Source organism: Medicago sativa, chromosome 4, assembly GCF_051527215.1.
Source record: "Medicago sativa cultivar Bolivia chromosome 4, Bolivia_mono, whole genome shotgun sequence".
NCBI classification, from domain to species: domain Eukaryota; kingdom Viridiplantae; phylum Streptophyta; class Magnoliopsida; order Fabales; family Fabaceae; genus Medicago; species Medicago sativa.
Genome location: NC_140752.1, coordinates 68,411,072 through 68,423,132, shown reverse-complemented (window position 1 = coordinate 68,423,132; position 12,061 = coordinate 68,411,072). Strand labels below are relative to the sequence as shown.

General features: G+C 32.6%; 1 pseudogene; it reads left to right on the top strand.

Moving 5' to 3' along the window:
• The first annotated feature begins 8,106 nt into the window (after positions 1-8,106).
• Positions 8,107-11,687, top strand: LOC146931125 (protein FAR1-RELATED SEQUENCE 5-like; annotated as a pseudogene).
• The last annotated feature ends 374 nt before the right edge of the window (positions 11,688-12,061 follow it).

The following is a 12,061-nucleotide window of genomic DNA, read 5'->3' as shown; positions in this document are numbered from 1 at the left end:
TTGCTCATAACATAGTGGAGAGAAATAACTTATCAATCCACAACTTACATACTAGTTAAGTCATTCTAAGAATTCATACTAACTAGCTAGTTCTCGACGACTATGTCGAGGCTCTAGTTTTCCTTTGCTTAAGGATAACTTGCTACCCAATTCATAACATGATTTCTCTAGTATGCCATGCCTTACTAACATACTTAATACTTGCTTCACATCATAAGAATCATGCTTTCCTAACCATCATTTAGGTCCTTGGTTTGAGGGGTTTACATTTATAAAAGACTGCACAAAAGATCCGGAACGAAAATCACCGAATCTGCCTAAAACGAGCATGCAGCACCAGATGGCACTACTTACTCGCCTAGGCGAGTGATGTTACTGGGGAGGCGAGCTACTGCTCGCCATGGCGAGTAGAAGGCGAGCAGAACCCCCTGTTCGGCCTTCTAGCTCGCCTAGCGAGCTATTTACTCGCCGTGGCGAGTTAGGACAGTCCAGCACCCCTAAAAATGGCATTTTTGACCCAAAAACCTCAAACCAAGTGTCCCTAAACATATTGGTACATATTTGATCACAAGAAACTTGTAAAACATTCATGTGGCAAGTATTAACACACTTAGTAAGCATGGCATGAAAAGGGCAACTAAACTAATACATAAACCCTAGAATTTTCTTGTTATTCATATCAAACATACATGGCATAATCATAATCCCAAAGGGTGGGAAGTCTATCTATGGAACTCACCTAGTATATTTCTTGAAACATCTCCAAGCTTATAAGCTCAAGAATCAAAAACCCTAACTTGATTTCCTTGCAACCTTAGCTCATGCCTTTCAAACTTGTTGTCCTTATCTTGCAAACCAAGACACCATCTCAAGCTCAAAACCATACTCCAACATTACCCTCAAAACACATATTCAAAACTTAAAATCAAAAGGAATTCTTGGTGAGGAAGAATAGAGATATTAATCCATTCAACTTAATATTATTACCTTGATCTTGTGGAGACCATACCTTGTGCCAATTTAAAATCCATCTTCACCATCAAACAAACCCTAACCCTTGCCTCCAAGGTGACTCCAAAGCTTCCACTCATTCCATAATTGTTTCTTGTTTGCTTTCCAATTCCATGAAATAGACCCAACATAAGCTCCAATCAACCATCAAAGATCTTAGCTTCTTATTCAAATCCAAACCCTAACTTTTGAATCCATTAGAGAGAGAACAAACAAATCTCAAGCTTCTAATGATAAAGATCTTGAAAGAACCTCATAAAACATGATTCTTGGTAGAAAGAAACTTGAGAAGAATTGATGGAGTGAGGGAGAAAAGAGGGCGATGGAGAAGAGTAGAGAGAAGGAAGAGCAATTGTTTGCCAACTAGAGAGAGAAAGGAAAGAGGAAAGTGAGATATTTTTGGGTAAATCCAATTAAATATCCTTTCTTCGTGAAATTACCATAATACCCTTGCCTCAAGCGTGTTTAAAAACGACTCTGATACTTTACCCGTAAAAAGCTGACATCTCATAAAATATCTCCATTAACTTACTTTTCATGAATTAAATTCATCTGACACGGTCAACGGGTAATATACCGATACTGACAGACGGGATATTACAACTAATTTGGGATGAGACACTAGTTATGCACTGATGTTATTTTGAAGTAGTTGACCGATCAATGTATGTTATCATGAAGAAAAAAAAATATTCTTGCAATAATTACATGATAAGCTTTGCTCATATAGAGCACTTACGGAGGTATGTATAGATCATTCATCGAAGAGGTCCTGACATTGACAACAAGAGTTGAACCTACGACCTTGCGGGTGGATTAACTTCTTAACAACTGAACTAACTTTCATTGGCATACAATAATACATCTATATATTACCAGCAAAAAGACAGGCACTCACGTGTCTCTCTTTCCGCTCTTTTTATTGTGTCAATGTTTGAAAATTATGAACGGTGTTTTTTTATGAAATTTTAATTTTGATTAAAATTAAAAATATAAATGTTTTTTGCTTTCAAATTATGACAAATCAAACTAACCATGATTATTTATTTCAATGAAACAAACGTATAAAAAAAATATAATATAAATTCTTGTTTTCTTAATGACACCAACAACAATAATTTTTATTATAGAAAAAGTTGTTGTTTAAGGGTATAATTTGGGTAATGAAAAAGTAAGTATATATAGTTTGTTACACTTTTTAAGGGTATAATTTGGATAATGAAAAAGTAAGTATATATAGTTTGTTACACTTTTTAAATGATAAAGGAAAAAACTAGATATCTGTGTTTGTTACACGTTTATTTTAATATTCAAATTTATTCTTATCTATTTGTTACATGTGTTATTTGTATTGAAAACTGAGGGCATTTTTTAAAAGTGAAAAAGTCAACTCAAAAGAGCTGAAAGGGGTTATTTTCTTTATATATAGTATAGATAAATATTTTTTATTTAAAACTATACCATACTACAACTAACGATGTAATCCTTATTTATTAATTTTGTTACGTCTGCAGCAACTTAACCCAATTTTTTCCCGCTCATTTGCTTTATTAGGTTTGCAATTATTTAACCTAACAAATTTCATCTAAAAAAATGTATTGCACACCAATTTCATTCCTATCCTCTTGCCTTTTTTTTTAAAGCAAATATTTTCTACACTTTTAAGTTTGCAATTATTTAACCTAACAAATCCTTATTTATTAATTTTGTTAAGTCTGCAGCAACTTAACCTGTATTTTCTCACGGACAGCTGTTGTATGTTGCTGTTTCAAGAGTTACATCCAAAGAAGGACTAAAGATATTGATCACTGATGAAGATGGTGAACATACCAATGTAACGTCTAATGTCGTATATGAGGAAGTATTTTGCAATGTGTGATGAAACTACATGCCAATGTACTAAATATTTCATATTTCTTTTACTGAATTATTGATAGGATTACCAAATTTTCTTTTATAATATTTTTAGATTTCATACATTTTATGAAGTGTTTTATTTTGTCTACTATAGATTATCACGTGTTATTTTTTTCACCGTTACCAATTATATATTGCATTTTATTATTCGTATGTCAATTTCTTTCCAGTAAAACCGAGCGGAGCACGGGTCAAAAATCTAGTTTATATTAAATTCACTTTGAACTTAAGTTAACTTACATGTCAAATAACTTAAATATAGTGTTTGAATGAATAATATTTGTAATTAGTTTTTTTTTAAATACCGACCTTACGTGTCATTACTATGTTGTATGTAAAAACAATTTATTTATAACTACGCAAAAAGATAATCAATCTTTTTTTTTATTAAAAAAGTTTAGGTGAGTTGGGCTCTGGGGGCTCACCAGGGTCAAGGTAGACGTCAAGGCTCAAATTGAGCTTATAATGGTACTTACAAATCACTCATTAAAGAGGTCATCATATCGGTAGCGTGAGTTGAACTCGTGACATTGGGCTCTGGGGGCTCACCAGGGTCGAGGCAAACGTCAAGGCTCGGATTGCGCTTATAAAGGTGCTTACAAATCACTCATTAAAGACGTCATCATATCGGTAGTGTAACATCCCGATATTTTTATACATTATATATATGTCAGTCGTAATATTTTTCTTGATTTATAATTTATTCTACAACTTATTATATGTGTAAAGAACTTAAGAAAAAGTCTTATAACCTAAAGCCTATTTATTTTACTTGTACAATACAACCTATGAGCCTTTGATTAATTAAGTAGAAACCCTAGTCTAATTTATTTTAAACAATTATTAATAGTGTATTGTCTACTTGCCGTGAGTTCAGTAGCTATTAGAGATTGTGGTTGCCAGATTATCTATATGCACTAGTAGCAATGCTCTATATGTTTGGACTTGATCTCATTCTATTATCACGTGGGTTATTGTTGTGCTAAATTGTTTCCTATCTTTACTCAATTCATTCAACTAATTTGACCATATGCTTCCCTTTTGTTTGCTGAGTCAACGACACGTCTCCCTCATTAGTCATGCTTACTCTTGTTAATTAGCCTATTAGCCATGTCTTGCTTGATAGTAGCAATAACCACCACGCACATATGTTTGTCATGTCCTTCCTTAATTTTCTCCTCAACAATAACGGTTATTTGGCACATGTCTTGCACTTTTATCTGCACATGATCAACACATACTCCTACTGATTTTTCTCCCTCTCTTATCGAAGCTTATATTATTATATAATATATATATGTTGGGTTCTAATTTATATCGAAAATTCACACTTCGTTTAACTCCATTCTTCTATTCTTATAACCATGTCCATATTAATTTCAATATTAGCTAGCAGCATAGTGACCTTTTCTCTCCCTCGTAATGACCTTTTCACTAGTTCCAAATTCAATTGATGCCGATCAATCCTTCACAACTTCCCCTGATGCATTCACACGTAAAAACAGTTCACACACCACTATCTCCCAACTTTCCATCCTATGTCTCTAAACACATATATAACAGTATAATACGCCATATTCTCTCCCTCAAATTCTTTCATTTTAATTTTATACCCTTTTGGAGAAAACACTTGTTTGAGATATACTCGCATTTCTTCACTTCATGTGGGCGCTGCCCCTCACTTATATATGTATATAACATCTATCTCTCTAACTTCAGTCTCCCTTAATATTCCCTCAATGACTCACTTGCTCATTGAAAATAAATTCACAAGTTTTATTCTCCTTCAATTTGCGTGTAAATCCAAGGTAAGACCTTCTCATTATTTTTTTTTCCCTCTTGTTCCTCTTGTCTCCACTTTGATCCTAATACTAGACCCTAATACTAGGTCTCCTTTTTGAAGTTTCGAGTCTTTACTCTCTTGCAAGCTCTTTCGTTGAACTAGAAGCCTCGTTAGGATGTGTGCAACTAGAAGCCTCAGTAAGGAATAAAGCGATAAGGTAAGGGCTTTTTCCCCATACGTCCATACTAAGTGCTAGGGCTGTGTTATTGAATAGTGGTAGCAATTCTTGTCTTTTAAAAAGAAAAATAATTAAAATGTAATTTACGGTAAAAATTAATCTTTACTAAATGTGATTATTTTTAATTATGAGTGCTTATTCTTAATTGTGTTTTATATGAAAGTTGTGTATGATAATGTGGTGTGAATGGATATGTTTAATATTATTATGTTGTATATGTTTTGTGGTGTTGAAAAAGAAGTGATACATTTTTTTTTATGAATTAAAGAAGAAAAAGATGAAAATGTGAGTTTGTGAAATGATTGACTTTTGGTTTGTGTACTTGATGATGCACTAATACTTGTAATTGCCTTAGTGGCGGGTTAATATCATATTTCTTAGTGGTGCCTATGTGGCGGGATTTAGTTTGCATTTCTTAGTGGTGCCTAAGTGGCGGGATTGAGTTTTCATTATCATTATCATGCATGTCATATGCATCTGTGTGGTGCCTGTGTGGCGGGAATTGCAATTATATTCTGTGTGGATGCCTGTGTGGCGGGAATTGCAATTATATTCTGTGTGGATGCCTTAGTGGCGGGAATTATATCCGGATCATATAGTTATAAGAGCATGCATTTTGCACATCATTGCATTGCGTTGGGTCTATTATACATCTGTGTGTTGATAAGTGATTAAACTGTTATATATATAAAAGAAATGTGTATGAACTTTACCTTAAAGACTTAAATGTATTTTTCTTATTTCTTTTTGATTGATAAGTTTTGATATTATCTATTTTATAACATTGTTTCTGGTGCTTTGAGTATGAACCAATTTGGATAAGGAAATTGACCCTTACATTAATATAATGTTGTAGGTACCAAAGATGATATATGAAGTTTGATATGTGATGAAAGCGTACGCGGGGACAAAAATTGGGTTTTTGATTAAATTGTAATTTTAGAAGTAACTAGATCGTCGACCCGTGCGTCGCACAGGTCTTATCAACCGTAATAGACACTAAAAATTAAGTTTTAGGCGAAATTTGTATTACCATTAAACATAGTAGGATAAACTATTTTTTAGGAATGAGTTGCAAACAACGTTAGTTATCACAAACATATTTACCAAGGTCCGGGATTCAAACCTCGGCCACCAAAAAAAATATTACCATTATACTTACCCTACGCTCGAACTCCAAATTTTCAAAACTCTCTTCCCACTAAAAATTGGAGGATTAATGCACACAAAAAAAGTGGAGCAGTCAATATGAGCTATTACAAATCTAACATTAAATTTATGTTCAATTTTTTCAGACACAAACACTTAAGGAAAAGCAAGCGACCATGTAATTCGTGTTTAGGGAGAAAATATGTGTCTTTGGTGCCAACTCAAACAATCTAGCTAACTAATGATAGTTCTCATTTATTATCTCCATCAACAGCCTTCATAATGGACTAAAAGCTCAAATGCATAGTTTCATGCAATTACGTAATCTGCAAAATACAACTAATAACCAAAAGGTATCTCATTTTTTTTTAAACTGGCTGGTAATATTACGCGCTCTAAACTCTTGTCAAGACGAACAAAGTAGCAAAACCGGTACAACAAATTAAAGGCATATTGCATATAAGTAGTTGCGCAAAAAAAAAAAAACCAAAAAGATAGCAAAACAAACACCTAACTTATCCGAAAAGAAGATGCACAAAAAGTTTAAACATCACCAAACAGACCCCCCACCAACACACCCAAGCGACCCCAACCAAGCAGAAACGAAATTGCTGCCACAACCTCAGAAAAACAGGGAAAAAACCTTGAGACTACCACCTGCCACATACCAGCAGGGAAAACCAGAAGCCAAACACAAAAGATATATCATATATTTTAGGCTTAATAGCAATTTTCGCCCCCTAACTTTCACGAAGTTGCGATTTTGGTCCCCTAAGAAAAAAACTACAAAATCGCCCCATAAGTTTTGCAACTGTAGCAGTTTTGGCCCCCAAGGCAAAAAAAAAAACACGTTGCACCTCACTTAGGGTGCCACGTCAGCGTAGACCGAGTCAAAATTGGCCTTGGGGGCCAAAACTCCCACATGTGCAAAACTTAGGGGGCGATTTTATAGTTTTTTTTCTTAGAGGGCCAAAATCACAACTTTGGAAAAGTTAGGAGGCTAAAACTGCTATTTAGCCTATATTTTAAGTACTATATAAGGTCTGTATATGTACTTTTATGAGGAATAAAGACCATAACTAAGCCTACAACCTTTGAAATTAAATACATCGTTCAATAGGAAAAACTTCTACTTCCTTTATCCAAGAATTATCTATAAGGAATAAAACTATTGAGCAAGCAATATATGTCAAGCAGATACATTCATTCAAGTAATGTCATCGACATTAAACAACTTCAATAAACATAGGCTGAAACACATGGATTTAAAAATATTATAACATGTCTCTTACCCTTTCAAATGCTAAAAAAATTGAAAGACCAAGTTGTTTTCTTTTTTTACTTGGAAATCCTAAAAAAAAGTTATCATGATATTTCAATCTCAAATAAAATGGCCACAATTGATTTAAAAATTAAAAGATGAATTCATAAAATAAAGTACTATAACATAAGAAATCAATCCAGTCTTTCATACATGAAGGGGAGCAACAACAACAAATTCAAATGAATATATCTAAACATGATGGACCGAATTGTTGCATATCGTTCAAGACAAAAACAAATAAAATTAATAAATCTTAATATAAACAAATTTTCATTAGCTGCTAAGAAATTAAATTAAATTCTTCCAATCCAAAATCTTCACCTTCTACGTACATAAAAAAATGTTAAAGTGAATTAAACATAAGAAAAAGAAATATGTTTGCCTCAAAGCTTATATATCCTATTTGAGAAGAAAGCAAGAAATAGCTAAGTACGATTTGAGATGGAAGTGAATTTATAAAAAATAAAATAAAATCATAGATGTAAAAGAGAAAAGGAATTGCTACATATATATAGCAAGAAAATAGAGCTCATTTGGATTCCATTGCTCTTCAAATTATTACTCAACAAAATATAATTATAATTAGAAATATGAATCGAAATTGGAAGGTACGTAGTAATAAAGTAAAAGATGAAGCAAATAAAACATAAACAAATTCAGCATAGAAGAATCAACAAAGAAGAAATGAGAAAGGGGATGGATTTTGATTACATGGGAAGCAGGTGTGATTTTAATGCTGGTGAGATTATATACATGTATTGCTTGGGAATTTTGATTGAGCAATGCTATATCTCTAGAAAAATAACATCAAGAATTCTTCAAGAATAAAGAGTAGCCAATCACAATGCACTATTTGCCACAATTCAAGGAGGTGTGGCTGGAAAATAGGAAGTGGACAAATAAATCATCCAATTAAAATTTGCCAACTGTGTCTTGAAAAATTCTTGAAGCTATTTTTCTTGAGAAGTAGCATTTTCCATTTTGATTACATGGGAAGTATGTGCGATTTTAATGCTGGTGGAAGATGGAAAGATTTGTTTACGTGGGCAATAAGTGGAGTTTTGAAAGGGAAATTTCAAATTCAATTTAAAGCTTTTAATGCAATGCAGAAATTGTGCTGGGGAGCCGATAGAGTTTACTAAGACTTTAAGTAGTTAAATCTGTATTAATTATAGCGATTTGGGAGGGAAAAAAGAGTTTAGGGTGAACAGATTAGCATTTAATGGCAGGTAATTAGAGGGAAATAATTAGGTTTACATGTAGCCAGACCTAATAACTTTTAAGAATAAGGGATTTTGAAGGACATTTAGTTTAAGAATTTTTATTAAATTATGTAAAGAATTTTGTATAGGTTTTGCTAAGAATTTATTTTTGATGAAATAAATAAATAGTAGCGTTTTTAGAAAAATGAAAATGAATTAGGCGTAATGTCTTGGAACAAAATCCGGGGCGTTACAGGTAGCGTGAGTTGAACTCGTGACATTGCAAGCTAGTTGATTCCTTATCAACTCAATCACCCACCGTTTAACATGTATTGTGTGTATAACTTGTTGATTTGGTTTTAACTTTGTCAACACACGCGCACACACATAATTTCTTAATACGACTATACAATGTATTATTTTTATAAAATATTTTTTTTTGGAAGTGATTTTTATAAAATATATAAAATATTATTATTAACTCTGTAATTTATACCAAAATTTACTTGAAATTTATACTGATTTATATGTTTAAAAACATAAATATACATTATTTTTGTGTAAAATCATAGATGTGTTATTATTATTTTTGTATAAATTTATTTTTGATTTAGTTTAAAATAATATATTTTTAATATACTTTTATATAAGTACTAGTTGTGTATTAATATATTTTGGTATGATTCACGAGTTGCCCAAGTGTCTTTCATCGACTTCGTTAGTTGTTTGAGAAGTTCGTATCCTCTTCATTTGGAGAGTAAAAGGCAATCTCTCTTTCCTTTCATATCCAACTGACATGTGTTTAAATGAAAATCAATGGCTCAGATTTAAATTTATTTTTTATATATTAATAAATAATTAATAAAAGAAAATACAGAGACTCGCGTGGAAGAATCAGTGCAGAGTTTCAAGAAAAATAACTCCTCCTTCATCAGTGCATAAATTCCAAAAAAAAAACACTCTCCCTCAGTTAGTGCAGAGTTTCCAAATCAATCTCCTTCATCAGTGCAAAGTTGCTAGCTTGGCTCTCCTTCTCTGTATGCAGTTTTCCATTCTAACTCACTTCGGCGCTTTCCGCTCCGTCACTTTGCCTCATGTATGTGTCACTTTGCCTAATTTTTACTATTATTTTGTTATCAGTTTGTCCCTCTTTCATTTTTTTACATGTTCATGTTACTATTTTTGTATGTCCCTGTTATCTATGTTACGATCTGTGTATGTCCTTGATATTTTGTTTTTCATATATTAACTGCAGTTGTTCCATTTTATTTGATAGATATAAAGTCATTTCCTTTTTTGTGTCAGAAACGAATCTTCAATTCCATTAGTCGAAGATGTAGGGAATTTAGTGAACAATATCCAAAAAGATATTGTGGAACATGGTAAAGAGAGTGTTGTTAATTATATGCCACTCTTAGAAATGGAATTTGAATATGAGATAGCAACATATGATTTTTATAACGAATACATCAAGAAATCGGATTTGGTTTTCGTCGGGAATATGGAAATAAAAGCAAAAAAGATGGAATTCTGACTTCAAGAAGATTTGTATGCTTCAAATAGGGCAATTGATGTGTTGACAAATGACAAGCGAGATTACTTTACTAAAGATCCTACAACAGAAACAAAAATAGGGTGTGTGACACGTATGTGTATTTCACTTGATCGAAAGATTGGAAAATAATAGGTGGTTGACTTTATTCCTGAGCATAATCACTATCTTCAACCGCAAGAGCTTGTTCACATGATTCACTCTCATCGACGCATATACGAGTCCCAAGCATTTTAAATTGTGTTAGTTGATGAATCTGGACTAAAACCAAAAGATTCCCATGAATACGTGTCCAAGCAAGTTGGTGGAAAAGAAATGATTGGATATACAAGTCAAGAACATGTGAACTACCTTCGAACCAAAAGAATGCAATCACTGAAGTACGGTGAAGTGGGTGCATTGTTGATGCATTTCAAACTACAAAGTGAAAATCCTTCATTCTTCTATGAATTTCAAATGGACGTTGAAGAGCAAATAAAATAACAAACATATTTTGGGTAGATGCACAGATGATAAATGATTATGGATACTTTAGTGATGTTGTTACTTTTGACACCACACATAAGACAAATAAGGATTGTCGACCCCTTGGAGTATCTGTTGGTCTTAATAATCACAGTCAAACTGTTGTTCTTGGGGGCAACCTTGATATATGACGAGACAATTCCTTCATTTCAATGATTATTTAAAACATTTCTCAAAGCAACGAGTGGAAAAAAAACCTAAAACAATCATCACTGATCAAGATGTTGCAATGGCTAAGGCTATTTCTTTAACTATGCCAGAAACATTTCATGGATTATGCATCTGTCATATTAGAGAAAATGCTCTAAGACATGTAAATCATCTGCATCAAAGGAGTCCTGAATTTTGCTCAGATTTTGAAGCATGCATCGATTTACATGAAGAGGAAAGTGAGCTTTTTAGTGCATGGGATGGTTTGCTTGTTGAGCATAATGTTTCCGACGATTATTGGTTGCATACAATTTTTCGAGTGAAGGAAAAATGAGCATGGGATTATGTTCGAAAAACTTTCACTGGCGGTATGAGATCTACTCAATTAAGTGAAAGCTTTAATGCATATTTGAAAAATCATTTGAAGTCAGGTTTAAATTTAGTGCAATTTTTCACTCACTTTGAAACGGTTGGCAATGGAAAGATAAGCAATGAGTCCAAGCTGATTATGAGTCAAAACATAAATTGCCTTGGTTGAAAATGAAGAAAGCCCCCATGCTTGACAAGCTGGAAATATTTGCACGCCAAAGTTATTTGAGGAACTCCAAGATGAATATGAGGAATATCAAGACACTTGCATTCAGGTATTGAAAGAAGGGTTCTATATTGTTACAAATTATGATTATAGTACATAGCGAAAAGTCATGGGGAATCCTCTGGGTCAAGAAGTTTCTTGTGATCATCGTAAGTTTGAGACATATGGGCCCTGTTTGGATAAACAGCTTATAGAGATGCTTATAGCATTAGATCTTATTGTATCAGAGCTTATATCATAAGTGCTTATACTCAATAAGCTTTTTACATTTGGACGTTTACGCTAATAAGTACTTACATAAATTGAAGTGTTTGTATGTGTCATTATATAAGCAAATATAAAATGTTAATATATTTTTATTTTAATAAAAATAATAATGAATCAAAACCATTATTAAAGAGTTTAATGTTGGGGGTTGACGATCTAAAACAACTTTGCATACATAGTAAATCAGAATATTTAAAATTGTCACATCAATTAATATTTTAATTCTTGTGACAATTAAATATTTTGATTGATTGTGTGTGCAAAGTTGTTTTAGACTGTTTAACACTACCATTAAATTCTTATTAAAAGGCTGTAAAAAATATATTACTTAACATAAATGATAAAGAT